Source organism: Macaca mulatta, chromosome 3, assembly GCF_049350105.2.
Source record: "Macaca mulatta isolate MMU2019108-1 chromosome 3, T2T-MMU8v2.0, whole genome shotgun sequence".
NCBI classification, from domain to species: Eukaryota; Metazoa; Chordata; class Mammalia; order Primates; family Cercopithecidae; genus Macaca; species Macaca mulatta.
Genome location: NC_133408.1, coordinates 172,276,566 through 172,290,355, shown reverse-complemented (window position 1 = coordinate 172,290,355; position 13,790 = coordinate 172,276,566). Strand labels below are relative to the sequence as shown.

The 13,790-nt window shown below is 50.9% G+C and overlaps 1 protein-coding gene across 1 annotated transcript in view; it reads left to right on the top strand.

The window, feature by feature from the left end:
• Nucleotides 1-4,351: 4,351 nt before the first annotated feature.
• Nucleotides 4,352-13,790, top strand: part of PLXNA4 (plexin A4) — a 446,344-nt gene continuing 436,905 nt past the window's right edge. The window contains exon 1 of the mRNA XM_015134941.3: nt 4,352-4,400. The gene's annotated coding sequence lies outside the window, so the exon portion shown is untranslated. The remainder of the gene's footprint in view (nt 4,401-13,790) is intronic.

Here is a 13,790-nt window from a genome sequence, read left to right as displayed (position 1 = left end):
TCCAGTGCAAGGTACAAGACCCAGCCGTGAGGGCAGCTCTTGGGGAAAAGAAAATGTCTCTCCGGCACCACCAGGCTCTGGTGATTTATTTAACGAGCAAATCTGGCTTTGATCAACTCAAATAGCAGCACTGTTCCTAGGCTAATAAAATGGTGGTAGCTAAGTGAAGGGAAATTTAAGGGTTTCTTCTCCTCTTTCCTATTAAACTGGTCCTTTTATTCAGCCGTGAGAGATGAACTAATACTTTTTCTGTCTAAACCCAGCAATAAACCCCAACCCAAGTCCCACAAACACAGCTTCTTTAGAAAACAGGACTCTCTGAAGCAATATGCCATTTAGCTTCTCCCTCTTGTGGCCGTGGGTCCAGACAATGACATAACCAGCTTCACGACCAGACAAGGGACAGGGGGAGTGACTCTCAGAGCCATTGTCAGTAGGGGACGGCTAGATGGTCCTACTTGTGTCTCCCTTAGCCCTCGTCAGTTGCAGGGGGTAGAGGAGGTGTGAGAGCCAAAAGAACTTGTACCTAATGCAGAAACACATTTTGAACTGTGGTAAGATGCTGCCTTTGCCTGTGTGTTTATTCCTGGGGTGCGGACAAGACAGCAGAAGGCCTACCCTCATTGTATCATTCTATTTGAAAATAAAAAAGATACGTTTGTCTGGAAAGTGACCCTAATTCCCTACATGTGTTTTGTACTTACCTTTGAGTTTCAAAGCACATTAATAAGATGGTATATCCTTTGAATGTCATTGCAACTCTAAGGGGCAAATGTGTCAAATGAGAGATGAAATATCATTGAGAGGGCGTGACCTGCTCCAAATTATAAAGCCGATGACAGGACCAGAAGTAGGACATGTGTCTTCTAACTTCCAATGTGGAGGCTCTACTCATCCCACCCCATTCCATTCTCCTAACTTAAGGGAGTCAATCCAATGGGCCATCACTGAAAAAAAAATCCTCTACTGCGGCTAATTTGACCCTTTCTGCTCCTCCTTCTGATAATATGATAACTGCCCCCTTCAGTATGCCTTTCACCATGTTATTCAGTGAAAGGAAAGCAGGGAAAAGGCAATTTGAGATATGGCCCCATTAACAACGGAGAGCTGGCTGGGCCCCTCACCTGCCCATAGCTGGTCCAGCTTTTTGCTGTATGTCTTCCCTGTCATTTGGCTCTGTTATTACTCTTCAGGCACCACATGGCATTCATTTCTCTGAATGAAAATAAATGACACCACACACTAGGCAGGAGATAAAGAATAATAAACACATTTTATTTGCCACCTCTGAAAAAAAAAAAAAGAAAAAGGTCTTTGACTTCCCGTCTATCCATCAGGAAATGGGCCTGGAACTCAAGCCATATTCACACACACACACGCACACACACACACAAACACACACACGCCTGATACGAGGAGGAAAAAGACAATCAGATTGTATTAAAAATACATGCCAGAGTGACTGAGAATGGAGACAGAGCTGTTTTCTCACCTTCCCCCCTTCCTTTCAGCATTTTATGGGATACTGAGTGGCCAACAGACATTCAGAAGGAGTACCCCCTGCCCTGCTTTTATTGAACAATATTCCTTAAGTAACCCATTAGGGACTTTCGTGGGGCTATCTGGGCTCTCACTTGTGGGAATGGACTGTGATGGTCCCATGCAGCAATTTTAAAAGGGGCACCTAGAAGCAGTGCCAGGATCAGGTGATGCAAACCTTACATGGATCTGGGGGTGAGGGGGCTTCCTTCGATTTTGTATCCTCAGTGCCCGGCTGGCCTCATGCTAATCCCAGTCTTGCACAGAGAGACATTTGGCCCTGGGCTTCCTCCACCCCGGAAGGATGTCCAAGAGGCAGTAGCATTGAGTGATTTTGTTATGTGTGTCTCTGGACTTCTGAAACTAACCTGATATTGTGTGCTTTATCTAGAGTCTGGGATTCAGGGTTTCTGGGAAGAGTGGAGCCAGATCAATGTATTCACGTAAGCTTAATAAGATAACTCCTTGCTGCTCTCTGGGCCATGCAATACTTAGCAGAGAACCAGAGACTAAAAGGGCTCCACGCTGTCTCCTGGAATATCCTTTAACCAAAGAATCAAACATCTGGTTTACTCCTCATTCTGGCTTGGTTCATCTTCTCATTGGTGAGAGCAAAGTTTCAGTGGGGTCCTCTATGGGTGGGCAAGCCTGACCTACATGTGCTGCTTACCTTGGGGCTTGTTTAAACTATCATCTCACAGCTCCGTTCAAAGGCTCCCCAATTCACACAACTTTGTTTTCTGTGAGAATATAACCCATATAGGGTGGTATAGGAATTTATGCCATTATCAATCATGTCCATCTAATAAGGAGGCTCTGAGATGTTTTGATGGGAGGGACAGTAATGGGCAGGGAGTTGCTGGGTGTGAGGACACGGAAAACTAAAGAAGGGACAGGAGAGAGGAGGCCAAGAGCCGTTGACTCCTTTAGAGGGTCGTCCTTGATGGTTGCCTATCCCAGGGAATGCCTACTGGACACTGCTGAAGGTGCCACTTCCCTGAGACTATGCTGGGAGCCAGGATGAGGATGAGGGAGGTATGCACAGAGTTGCGATAACAGGTGTGGGAATCCCTTTGGGTTCTCTTGGTGGGTGGGCCCATTCCTAACAGGATCTAGGCAGAGGTGGGAGGTAGTGCCACCCACTCCCCATCTCCACTGCCTAAACCAGAACCACATGGTAATTTCTTTCTTTGGACTTCAGAAACCACCCTGATGTTGGCATGGTCTGTTTTGGATGTAGTCTAGGATCCAGGGTTTCAGAGAAGAGAGGAGCCAGGAGAACTGCTCAGTATAAACATGACTGGAAAAGTCAGGTTACCAAACCAGCTCTGGGGCACTGACCACTCATGTTCTCTCGTGCAGGCCTTGTGTCCTCGGTGTCCTCGGCCTCCTTGGGTGCCATGTGGGGGTGACTTGGTGGGGTGTTGGGAGGGGTTCTGAGTAGGAATGGGTGTATGCCTCGGCGTCAGTGTGCGCTCGTGTCAGCTCTGAGCACCTGAGGGTCCCTCCGACGGCCAGCGCCCAGAGCTGCACCTTCCGAGGCGGCTGGATGCCTCCCTCTGAGCGCGCGCCTTGCGCCCGGGTCACCCATGTATGCCCCCCTCTCCGCCCCACATCGCCACTGCCAGGGTGGCTCCGTGCGGGCCGAGGGGACCCAGGGGGGTGTCGGCAAACATTGGTAGGGCGAGAGCCGGCGAGCCAGGCGGCGGCGGGTGGGAGAGTGTAGGGAGGCGCCCCCTGCCCCCTCTGCCAGCAGCTCTCCCTCGGTCTAGATGTCAGCCGCGAGCTCCGAGCCAGCGAGAGCGAGCCAGAGAGGGAGCGGCGGCGGGCGGCGGGCGGCGGGCGGCGGGGAGGAGAGGAGGCGAGGCGAGGGAGGGAGGAAGGGAAGCAGGGAGGGCGGGAGGGAGGAGAGGAGGACCCAGAGAGCGCCAGGCAGCTGGAGTTTTTGCAGCGCTTGGCCGGGCTTCAATGCACAGCAGCAGCGAGCCGCGGCGGCAGCAGGCAGCCCGGGAGCTCCGGCGGCGGCCGAGCCAGCGGCGGCCCCGCTCCCTGCCCCCTGCAAACTTTGCTAGCAGCCCGCCCGGGGGGCCGGGGGCGCGCCCGGGAGGCCCGGCTCGGCCCGCGGCCGAGCTCTCCTCTGCCGCAGCGCCAGCCGCCGCCACCACCACCGCCGCAGCCCCGCGCCTCCCCGGGGAGCAGCCGGCGGCTCCCGAGGCCCCCCAGCCCCGGCCCCAGGGCACTGCCCGGCGAATTCCCCGGCAAGGGTGGGGGCTGCAGCGGCGCGGCCGGCCGCGGGCTGCCGGGGGGCGGCCGCCGCTACCCAGAGAGGCGCGCAGAGGCGCCGAGAGCGCTCCCCGGCGGGTCCCCCGCGCACTCGCCGCGCCCGGGCAGCGGCCCGACCGGGCGAGCATGGGCGGCGCGGAGTGACGCCGCTGTGCCCGCTTGGCATCAAGGACATTCAGCCCGCGGGGGTGGGGACGAAGGGGGGCAGCCCCGCGTCGCCACCGCAGCCCCCGAGAGCCGCCGCCGCTGCTTAGACTCGGGGGTTGGGTGGAGAAAAGGGGTGTTCGGAATCGATCCCCATTTTCCGACCTTCTTGTTGGACATTACGCCCACCTTGGACGCCGCAAGAGGAGCTGTCAAGCCCCGCAGGCTCTGATTCGGCGCCCTCCGCGTTCCTCGGTTGCTCCCGGCTTCCCTGTGCCTCGGTGGAGTATTTGCGTTCGGGGCTGGGGCTGGAGGAGGCAGCCACACGCGCGCACACGCACACGTTCAGAGGAGGGCGAGAGGCAGCGGCATAGGCTCCATCTGCAGTGTCAATGCGGCGCTCCCGCTGAAGGAGGGAAACGCGGCGCGTCCAGGTAAGGAGCCGGCCAGCCGGGGAGCGGGGCCGGGCGGGCGGTGAGGGCAGCGCGGTCGGAGAGACCCGGGCCGGGTCGGCCCGGGAATCCTCGGTGCCCTGGAGCCAGCCCGCGGCACACGCACACACACACACGCAGGCACACACACAGATCCACACCGGCACACACGGCGCTCGCGCACCTGCCCACGTCCCACCTGGACGCCCGCGGAGGTGCAGCGGCCGGAGCAGGGATTTCCCGGGTGCGTTCTCCTCTCACTCTCCCGGACTCAGACTTCTCTTTCCCGGACTTTCGGGGTGGGATTCTGTGTATTCCCGGCTCTGCCTCCCACCCGAAAAGGTTGAGGGAGCGATTTTTTAGCTCTCAGCCCCTTTCATCCCTAGCTGGGCTTTAAAACGGGAGAAGTCCTGGGAGGTCTCCGGAGACCCACCCAGTGTCATCGCGGCCCCGTGGCCTTTGGACACCCTGGGATTTCAACGGGAGACAGAACCACAGATATTCGGCCGCCTATTTGGAGAGAGTGATGGCCCAACGCGTGGAGAGGAGGCCACATAGGCGGTTGGGGCTGCAGTTCTGTAGGGCGGTGCATATGGAACAGACACTGCGTTTCCCCAGTAAGAGGCAGCACAAACGCCTTTCTGAAGCGTGGCACTGCTTCCCCGGGAATGCGCCGAGATTTCAGACAGAAAGCGGCTTAAAGCATCGCCGCGTATGTTGCTTGTCTAGGGAAGGTACGGGGGTCATATCCTCCTTAAAAGGTATGACCTTATTCACAGCCTCAGTCCCTGCTTAGCAGCAAGGAGACAGGGCTTGGAGACACAGGACTTGGGTCCCCTCTCACCTCCCTACCCTTCCTTGGCACATGGGGCTGCCTTCCCCGGTGCCTCCGGCTGGCGAACACCTGTCACATGCCTTTCGAGGTGTGTGTCTGAGAAAGATAACTAGAAGGGGGAAGCACGAGGGGTGTAGTTCTCCAAAAGAGGAGGCTTCCCTCCCTCACGACCGCGGCGGGCGGCGGTGCCCACTGGAGGAGGCAAAGCATTCATGGGTCTGCCAGCGTCCCCCAGAGCCCAGGGCTGCTCCGAGTGTAGAACCACTCCACAGAAGCCCGTTCTTTAAGGTCCTATTTCCCGAAAGCATTTTCGTTCTTGTTCTCTCTGGCTGGAGTTTCACAGGCTGCTCATTTTAACTTTTTCTGGAGGAGGTAGGAAGTGTCTGGGGTTCTAAGAGGCTTTTCCATAGTTCCCTTCTTAGGGTCTAAGAGCAACTCATTTAGGGTCTCAGTTGTCATAGGGAGAAGAACATGAGCTCCAAAACAAATTTGGAATTGAATATACATGTACAAGCTCCTGCGTTTCTGGAGCTGTCCCTTTGAGGTACCTTTCTGGGCAACCTGATCATATCATTCTCCCCCAGAACCGAGTAAGCTTGTACCCTCTGTCCAAGATCATGTGTTCAGAGTATCCCACAAACCCACCAGTGGGAAAAATACGTTACGAGTCTTCCAGAACATGATGGGAGAGGAGCAAACATTCTTTTGAACAAGGAGGCCTCAGTGCTAGGCTCAGAATTTGGGTTGTTTTTGTAAATCCTGAAGATGGGGGTTGAATGAAACGGCTTTTTCAGCACCCTGACTCCGCTATTTCCAAACTTTTTTCAGCTCCTGCAAAGGTCTCTGGCTAGGCTGGGGAGAAGCGCAGACGCCCCGGGAGGGAGATTGTATTCCCGCTGTATGCTGTGTGAGCTGCCCTTTGATTGACTGAAAAGCGTAGATGGAATAAAGCAAATCTCTCACAATGGGGAGACCCCAGTAGGGGGAAGAAACCTTATTTGCTTTTTAAGCATGGTGGGCGTGTGCACACACATACACACCCAAGATATATACCCACATGCGTTCTCAGAGTCTGGCTAAATGTGGTCAGCTCCCCTAGCCATGTGTGACAATGGGGTCCACCTCTGTCTTCCGGGCTGTGGAAGAAATGGAACATTTCTCCCCACATGCCCCTCGAGGGCGTGGACAGGTAGGTCCCACCTACTTGTACAGCAGCACATGGTTTGCAATAGAAATAATGAGCTCCAGCAACAGTGGGTGCCTCCCAGGTAAACAGTCCCTCACGAGACCTGGAAGAGGCAAAGGGATAGGGTACAGGATCTTCCTGAAATGTCTGCATCTTCCCTGCAGACCTCCACTCCTTTCTCTGCTTTCCTCTCTACCCTCTTTCCTTTCTCATGTATTTGCAGCCTCAGGATCCATCATTTTAATGCAAAGCCAGCAGTCATTATGCTGGTTATAAGCTAAACATCTGGGTTCAAACAATCTCCGCACTTTCCGCACTTAGCATTAGGTACCAATTTGGTTTCTAGGACAAGGCAAGCATTAATTAACATCTCTGTAAAGCGGAGTATATATCACGTTTTCCTGGCTCTCTTGCCCAGCCCTGGAGCATGCCATGCTGTCATTCACCCTCTCTGCCACTCTTCTGTGCCCTTCCTTTTAAGTTCTCTGAGGTCTTTCTCACTGGGAAGGGATTCACACTAGAAAAACTCCAGCCATGAATGCTTCTTTTCAGCAGACCCTCACTGCCTGGTAGATGGTGCTTAAGGCAGCTCTCCTGTGAGCACTAGGCGTAGGTCACCTGCAAGCTGCTCCTTCTTGCCCAATCACACCCTCCCGGGGCTCTCCTCTGTCCTCCCAGGACTTCACCCTGGATGCCCACCGGGACACTGCAGACATTTCTGGAGGACTCCAAGGCAGTCAACTTGTTTGCTTTCTCCTTCTCTGTGCCTTTCTGTCGCCTGCTGCTGCTACTCCCTGCAGACAGGGAAATCTGCATGGCAGAGTCTGCCTACATACACTTGGCCTCGGGATCCTTTTCATCACAATGAGGGCTGCTGGGAATGAAGTGGGGGCTTTCTAGGATGGCAGCAGTCCTGAAGTGGGAGAGAGCTAAAGGGGCTGGGTCATTAACCGCTCTTGGTTCATAGTTATCATCAGGCTTTGATGCAAAGAAATCGCAGTGGATCTCTCTACTTCTAGCCAGCTAGGGGGCATTTCTTAGCTGCTTCTCCCCATCCTCACCTAGAGAAGGCATACGCAGACAATGAACATCAGAGACCTGTTGGAGTGGCTCTGTGGTGGGTTACAAGGGGGCGGCAGCAATACAGAAAACACGACCGTGATCTTGGCTGTCATTAGACTATGCAACAGATGTGCCAGTGTCTCTTCTCTTCTTATTTGTGTCCGGCGCTACCCAATGTGAAACTAGCTCAGACCCTGGGCTATTGAGTAGGTTCATTTCCCTCCCTTGACACCTCCCTTCCTCTCCCTCCAACCCCCACTTCTCCGCCCCCACCATTTGCTAATCTACCTCTTGGCTTTGTGCGCACATCCGCCAGCCCATTCGCCCTCAAATTTGCGGCACTCCAAGAAATCAATATAACATGAATTTAACGACAGCTGGATGATTAAGTGTTATTTATATTTAAGAGCGGCATTTTAAAAAGACGTCTCACTAATAAATCAAACGGCTGTTTGGGAGATGCACATGATTAGGATAATTGGCCTATAGGCTCTATCGAGCTATGCTTGGTCCCCACAGGGCCCCGTGGACAGGACACTGTCTCTTTAAAAGCTGCAAGCTCCACTGCTCCCTCCCGGGACTCCCACCTGATCCCCTCTAGCTGCCCAGACTTTCTCTTTCTTCTTTCACGTTGTCCTCACTGCCCAGGCTGCACCATTCAAGTTGTAGTAGGAAGGTGGAGCCTGTAGGGAGACTGAAGGGGGCTCTGCTGCTAAGTGGTAAGAGATGGATCTTGAAATGAAAGACAGGCAGGGGTCCTGATTCCCACAGCCCAGGCCTGTTCCTGAAGGAGGAGGCTGCTTCCCTGCCTGGTATAGAGCAGCCTGGAAGAAAAGCTTCCCGAGTCCCTGTGTAAGTCGGTGTAAGCCCCCACACCCCTGCCCTGTCCTGTGGCATCAGCCTCCCAAGGGAAGAGGCTGTGAGGATATTAGTATTAGTTTCAGTTCTTGTAAAAACAATGGAACAAAAGATGATAATTAATGATGATGGTGGCCAATATTTATTGAGCACTCATTTGGGCTAGGCACCATTTAAGTAGTTTGCCTCATAACAACCCAGATAGGCTATTACAGTCCCCATTTCCTCCAGGAGGAAACTGAGATGCAGGAGGTTAAAGACTGTCCCAGATCACACAGCCACTTAGTGATGGAGCCAAGTCTCACTTGTAAGCAATCTGACCTTTCTCCTCATCACTGTGCTGGTTGCCTCCTTAGAATATATGTGTTCACTGTATTGCTGCCCCTTTGGGAGGTTTGTGGGCGAGGGCTGGGGAGGAAGTTTAGAATATCTGGTCCTAGTCTCTTGCACTACCTCTGTGATACCAGGCAAATGTATTTATTCATTGAGACTCTATTTCCCCATGCATCAAGGGGGATGAGTCTTCTCTTTGGCTGTTGGTAGGTTATAAAATTGCATGGATCATTCTAGCAGAGTGCCCAGGTCCTGAGGGTGACTGTCACCTCATTTGGCAATTCCCATTTTCTCCCAGGAAAAAATAAGGAGTGAATGAACGAATTGAGTGAAGTCCCCATCTTTACTTTAGACTCTCTGAGGCTCCAATTCTGATAGGAGTCTAGTTCTCCCTGCTGACTGCTTCAAGTTGCTAGTATTGTGGAAACAGCACTTTCTCATTTCGTCTTTAAAGTAGCTGTGCAAGGTAGGTATTGTTTATTCCCATTTTGACAGCATAGAAACTAAGGCTGAGAAGAGAGTTTAGGTGAGATGTCTAAGGCCCCAGGTTGGTAAGGGATGGATGGTTTTTTCACTCTTGGGCAAAGATTCTTACCATTACACCACTCGCGGTAGGTGCTTGACATTTGTTCAGTCATGCATTTATCACTCCTAGAGTTTCTGACTTTAGGATCCAGAAACAGGGAAGAAATCTGTGCCTGGGGACATCATGCCATGCTGGGTGCCTGAATCCTATGGTGGTCGGAGCAGAGACTCATCAGATGTTGGTGCCAATGGACCATGTTGGGGGATAGCCATCCTGTAGCACTTAGAGGAATTTTGATAGGTCCCCATTTGCATGAAGAAAATAATTCAGACCTGAGATGGTGCAGGCCTAGGCAAGGCATCAGGAATTATATCCTGATGCCAAAAGGTGTAGGTGTGAATCCCTGAAGGAGCCCATGGGCCTGGTTGGGTTCTGTCCCAATCCAAAGCCAGGGCTAAGCTCAGTCCCTCTGGTCCAAATGTTTTAGGAAAAATCCACAAGTGAGGCACTTTGGTTACTTGCATTTTTTTTTTTCTTTTTCTCCAAAAGACAAACTTTTATTCCATGCATTATTTCTTTGACTTCTCTACACTGTGAGGTGAGTGAAGGTTGTGTCCAACTTGAGGTGGCTAGAAGGGGTGTACCTGGAATTTTATCACCTCCCCTCTGAGGCAGCAGTAGGAATGAGTGGATAAAACACTGGCAGGTAACGTCCTGTGCACACTGGAACCAACAGGTGTTGGCGAGATCTCAGGCATCCTCTCTTTTCCTTCTGAGCTTGGATCTTCCCCTTCCCCTCTATGGTGTTTCCTCCATGAACCAGGATTCGCAACAGCAAATTGGATTTGGGGATGTTTTGTCACTCCAACACAAAACAGATCACTAGCTAAGAGGATAGAGCCTCCTCAGTCAATGCACTGAACATAGCCTCGCTGAATTAATTCCCAAGGTCTTACAGTGTAGAGTATTTTCATTATGAAGTGCGAGGAGAGAAGCAGTTGAGGAAGAGGTCACTGGAAATTTAGGAAAGGAAAACCATGGCAGTTGAAAGGCTTTCCCGGTCTTTGCTCAAGATCAGTTCCTTATCTGACATACTTACTGAACTCTTCTCGAAAGAGCACAGCTGGATTTCCCTTTTGGTAGTGTGGAGGCTCACACTAGAAGGTGAACCAATCATTCCTTGGCTTTGGCCCAGAGGCCAAGAGGAAAGAAATAAGCAAGGCATAGCTGGTGGATTGCTTCCGTTCTTGTGGCAGGGTTAGAGAGTGAGAGGAGACAGTAGCAGACTTCAGGATGTGCAACTGAAGAAGCAGCCTGCCTGGAATGTCAGCTAACGTTGCTAGAGTCAGTTGGAGTTCATTTTCTTCCTCTCCATCTCAGACCTGCTTTCCTGAAAATAATACTTAAAATAGAGCAGAGTTTCCCAAAGTATATGCTGTGGGGGAGTGAATAGGCATTACATACAAAAAAGTTTCCACAGTCAAATAAATTTGCAAAACCCTGGGTGTAAAGCAAAGCTAAAGTTACTCCTTGCTGCAGGACTTCTCAGATCCTTTAATACACTCACATGGATTGTGAAATCACAAAAGTAGATATACTGTGTAGTGGACCTGGAATCCACTGAGAAACACTAAACTAAGACAGGCACTTTCCTATGTCTACTCTTAAATGTGAATAAAGAGGTGGCTTCTATGGTGAAAATTTCCACTGAACCTTTGCATTACATAAACCAAGTACTGGATTCTGGTGATTGTGTAAGCATTAGGTTCTCAAGCAGAATTGTGCCAGGCAGGTAGAGAGTCCACCTCTGGCCTCAGCATTTGCTCAGGCTTCTTCAGAGCCTATCCTGCCCCTTGTCTTTCCAAGGAAACAGACGGCTACTTAGGCACATGTCCATTTTCTTAGGTTCCTAGATGATTCCAGTATGTCCCCTTGCTTAAAAACCACTGTTGTGGAAAAAGCTAGGCTTTGGATACAGATAGATGTAGAAAACTCTAACTAAAGCATCTTGGGAAAAATCATTTTATGTTTCAGTTTATTGTTTATAAAATGAGGAGGTTAGTCTAGATTGGTGATTAAACATATTTTAATATGTATACAGTGAAAGTCTTTGCTCCAGTGAAATTTTATGTGGAATTCCAATGCACAGAACAGATGCAAGCAGTACTGTTCTTGTCAAACCTATGGAGAGCCTGGACCTTGCCCCCTCTGCCTGTCTGTCCTTCACCCCAGTCACAGTCTGGGTTCCCTAGAAAGTAGAGCTCAAGGCAGAAGCTGTGTGTTACCACTTTATTGAGGGGTGGGGTCCTAGGGAAGCAAAAGTGAAGCAAAGGAGGAGAGGTAGGGAAGGAAGAAGAACAAATAGTGTGTTACCAAGCTGGCCCTGGCTTCCCAGTGAAAGCAGCTGGTGGCTCAGTCACTCAGGAGGTATCCAGGGAAGCCTGGTGTGAACACTATATCTCAGAATAGTCTGTGGTGGAGAGGCACAGCCAGCAGTTAATCCACGGGTCCTTCTGGTCTGCTGTAGCTCACTGGTCACAGGTCAGCCCACGAGGCATCAGTCAACTCCTCTCACTTTGGGGTTGGGATACTAGGTCAAGCTAGAGCCTCTGTGGGTCAGGCCCTGGGGCTGGGGCTTCCTTGGCTCTCCCTGCAGTAGGTATGTCAGAGTTACCCCTGCAGGAGCTCAGCCTTTGCCTCTGAAGGAAGAAAAGACAGCAAGAACTTTAGGATCAGAGGAATGGCAGAAAGCATCACTGGGGCCTCTCTTGTCCATTAAATACTGACCCTGTCTTCCTCCCTAAATACATATGCTTGCCCCTAACCACTGATTGATGTGAGCAACTCACTGACTTAGAGACGTGGGTCTGCGTTAGGGCATCTGCCTGAGAGGAGCGGCTCCTAGAGGGTAGGGTCAGCCCCTGCTTCAAGGAGTGTCTTGTTTAGTCAAGAGCTCAATTCATGCTTTTTAATAATGGTGAAGAAGCTGCTACTGGCAGTGGCAATGATAACAAGGGGAACAGGAAAATGACTGCAGCTCAGAATTGGGGTGGGGTGGCGTGATGTCAGGTGAGACTCTGCAGATTTGGGTAGATACATAAATTGGGAGTCTGGGATAATAATTTCCATGCAAGGAACATAAAATTCTTCAGAACAGAGTCAGATGGCAAGACAGGGCAGGGTACTCCAATTAGGAGTCCCAGAATTCACGAGTCTATGTCAACACTAGTCGACTACACTGTGGGTTATCCAATTTAAACCCCAAATAGAAACCACATGAAGAACGGGTGCCAATCCGATATCGGGAGACTTTTCTAATGTTTTGGGACTTGTTAAACAACAGCAAGCCTTCCGCATAGTGGTGTGTGACTATCTCAGGGACGGCACGGCTGCTGGGAAGCAGGGAGAGGTCGTAATGACCTCTGCCACCCCCCTAGTTTTCAGAAATAATGAAAGCATTGAAATATAATGCAACAGGGGACATTTCTGCATAAACTATTTCCTGTAAGTCATTGCCTTTAGCTAGTCCTGCCCCTCATCAACATTTTTTACTACTCCTGTGCTTTGAAGGCCCTTTAGGGTCAGGCTGGGCAGAGGACTGATGGTCATGCTGTGCTTGTGACCTCTTTCCAGCTCTCTTGTCCATTAGATACTGACCCTGTCTTCCTCCCTGAATGCACTTGTCCCTAACCGCTGATTGATGTGAGCAACTCACCGACCTAGAGACGTGGGCCTGCATTAGGGTGTCTGCCTGAGAGTTGCAGCTCCCAGAAGGTAGGGTCAGCCCCTGCTTCAAGCAGTTTTTGGTTTAATCAGTAACTCAATTCATGCTTTTTAATAATGGTGAAGAAGCTGCTACTGGCAGTGGCAACGAAAACAATGGGAATCATGTATTTCCTTATACTTTAGGTTGAGAGGGATCATTTCTTACTTCTTGTATACTCAGTGCCCAACCCAGAGCCTATCTTACTGGAAGCAATGGATAAATATTTGCTGTAAAAATAGAAGGAATAAATGGAGCAGGATAAGGTGGAGAAAAATGACCTTAAACATATCAATACTAGGGAAGTGTGAATCAGGCTAATATGGTGGGTTCTTGCTCTGCAGCAGGGACAGAGCCAAAAGTCAGGCTGACTGGCTATTCCAGAGGATTCAGATGAATCCAGATGGGTGCAGGCTGAGCCCCTCAGTCACCCTCCAGCATCCTGGGTCATAAAGGTCAGGGACAGGTAGGTGCAGTGCTATTGCTCATGGATGCACATGGAATTAAATTATTTCTCTCTGTGCAAAACTCACTATGGGTTTAGGCACTGATAGATTGGGGGGGAAGACCAAGCTGAATTTAGCGGAACATTCCAAAGACTAGTCTATAAAATCCTCCGTGGAAAAAGCGTTCTGTGACCAAGTAAGTTTTGCAAGCATCCTCTCTTTTGTGCTATTCACAGAGATGCACAAGGGTGAATTACAGGTGAAGAAGACCTGTTATTGGGAAACCTATTTATTCTTCGCCCACTGCTTTTCAGGTTATTGGGCCATGGGGATCCCTTTATGTGGGTGTATTTAAGCCTATTGATGTCTCCTGGAAAGAGGGTT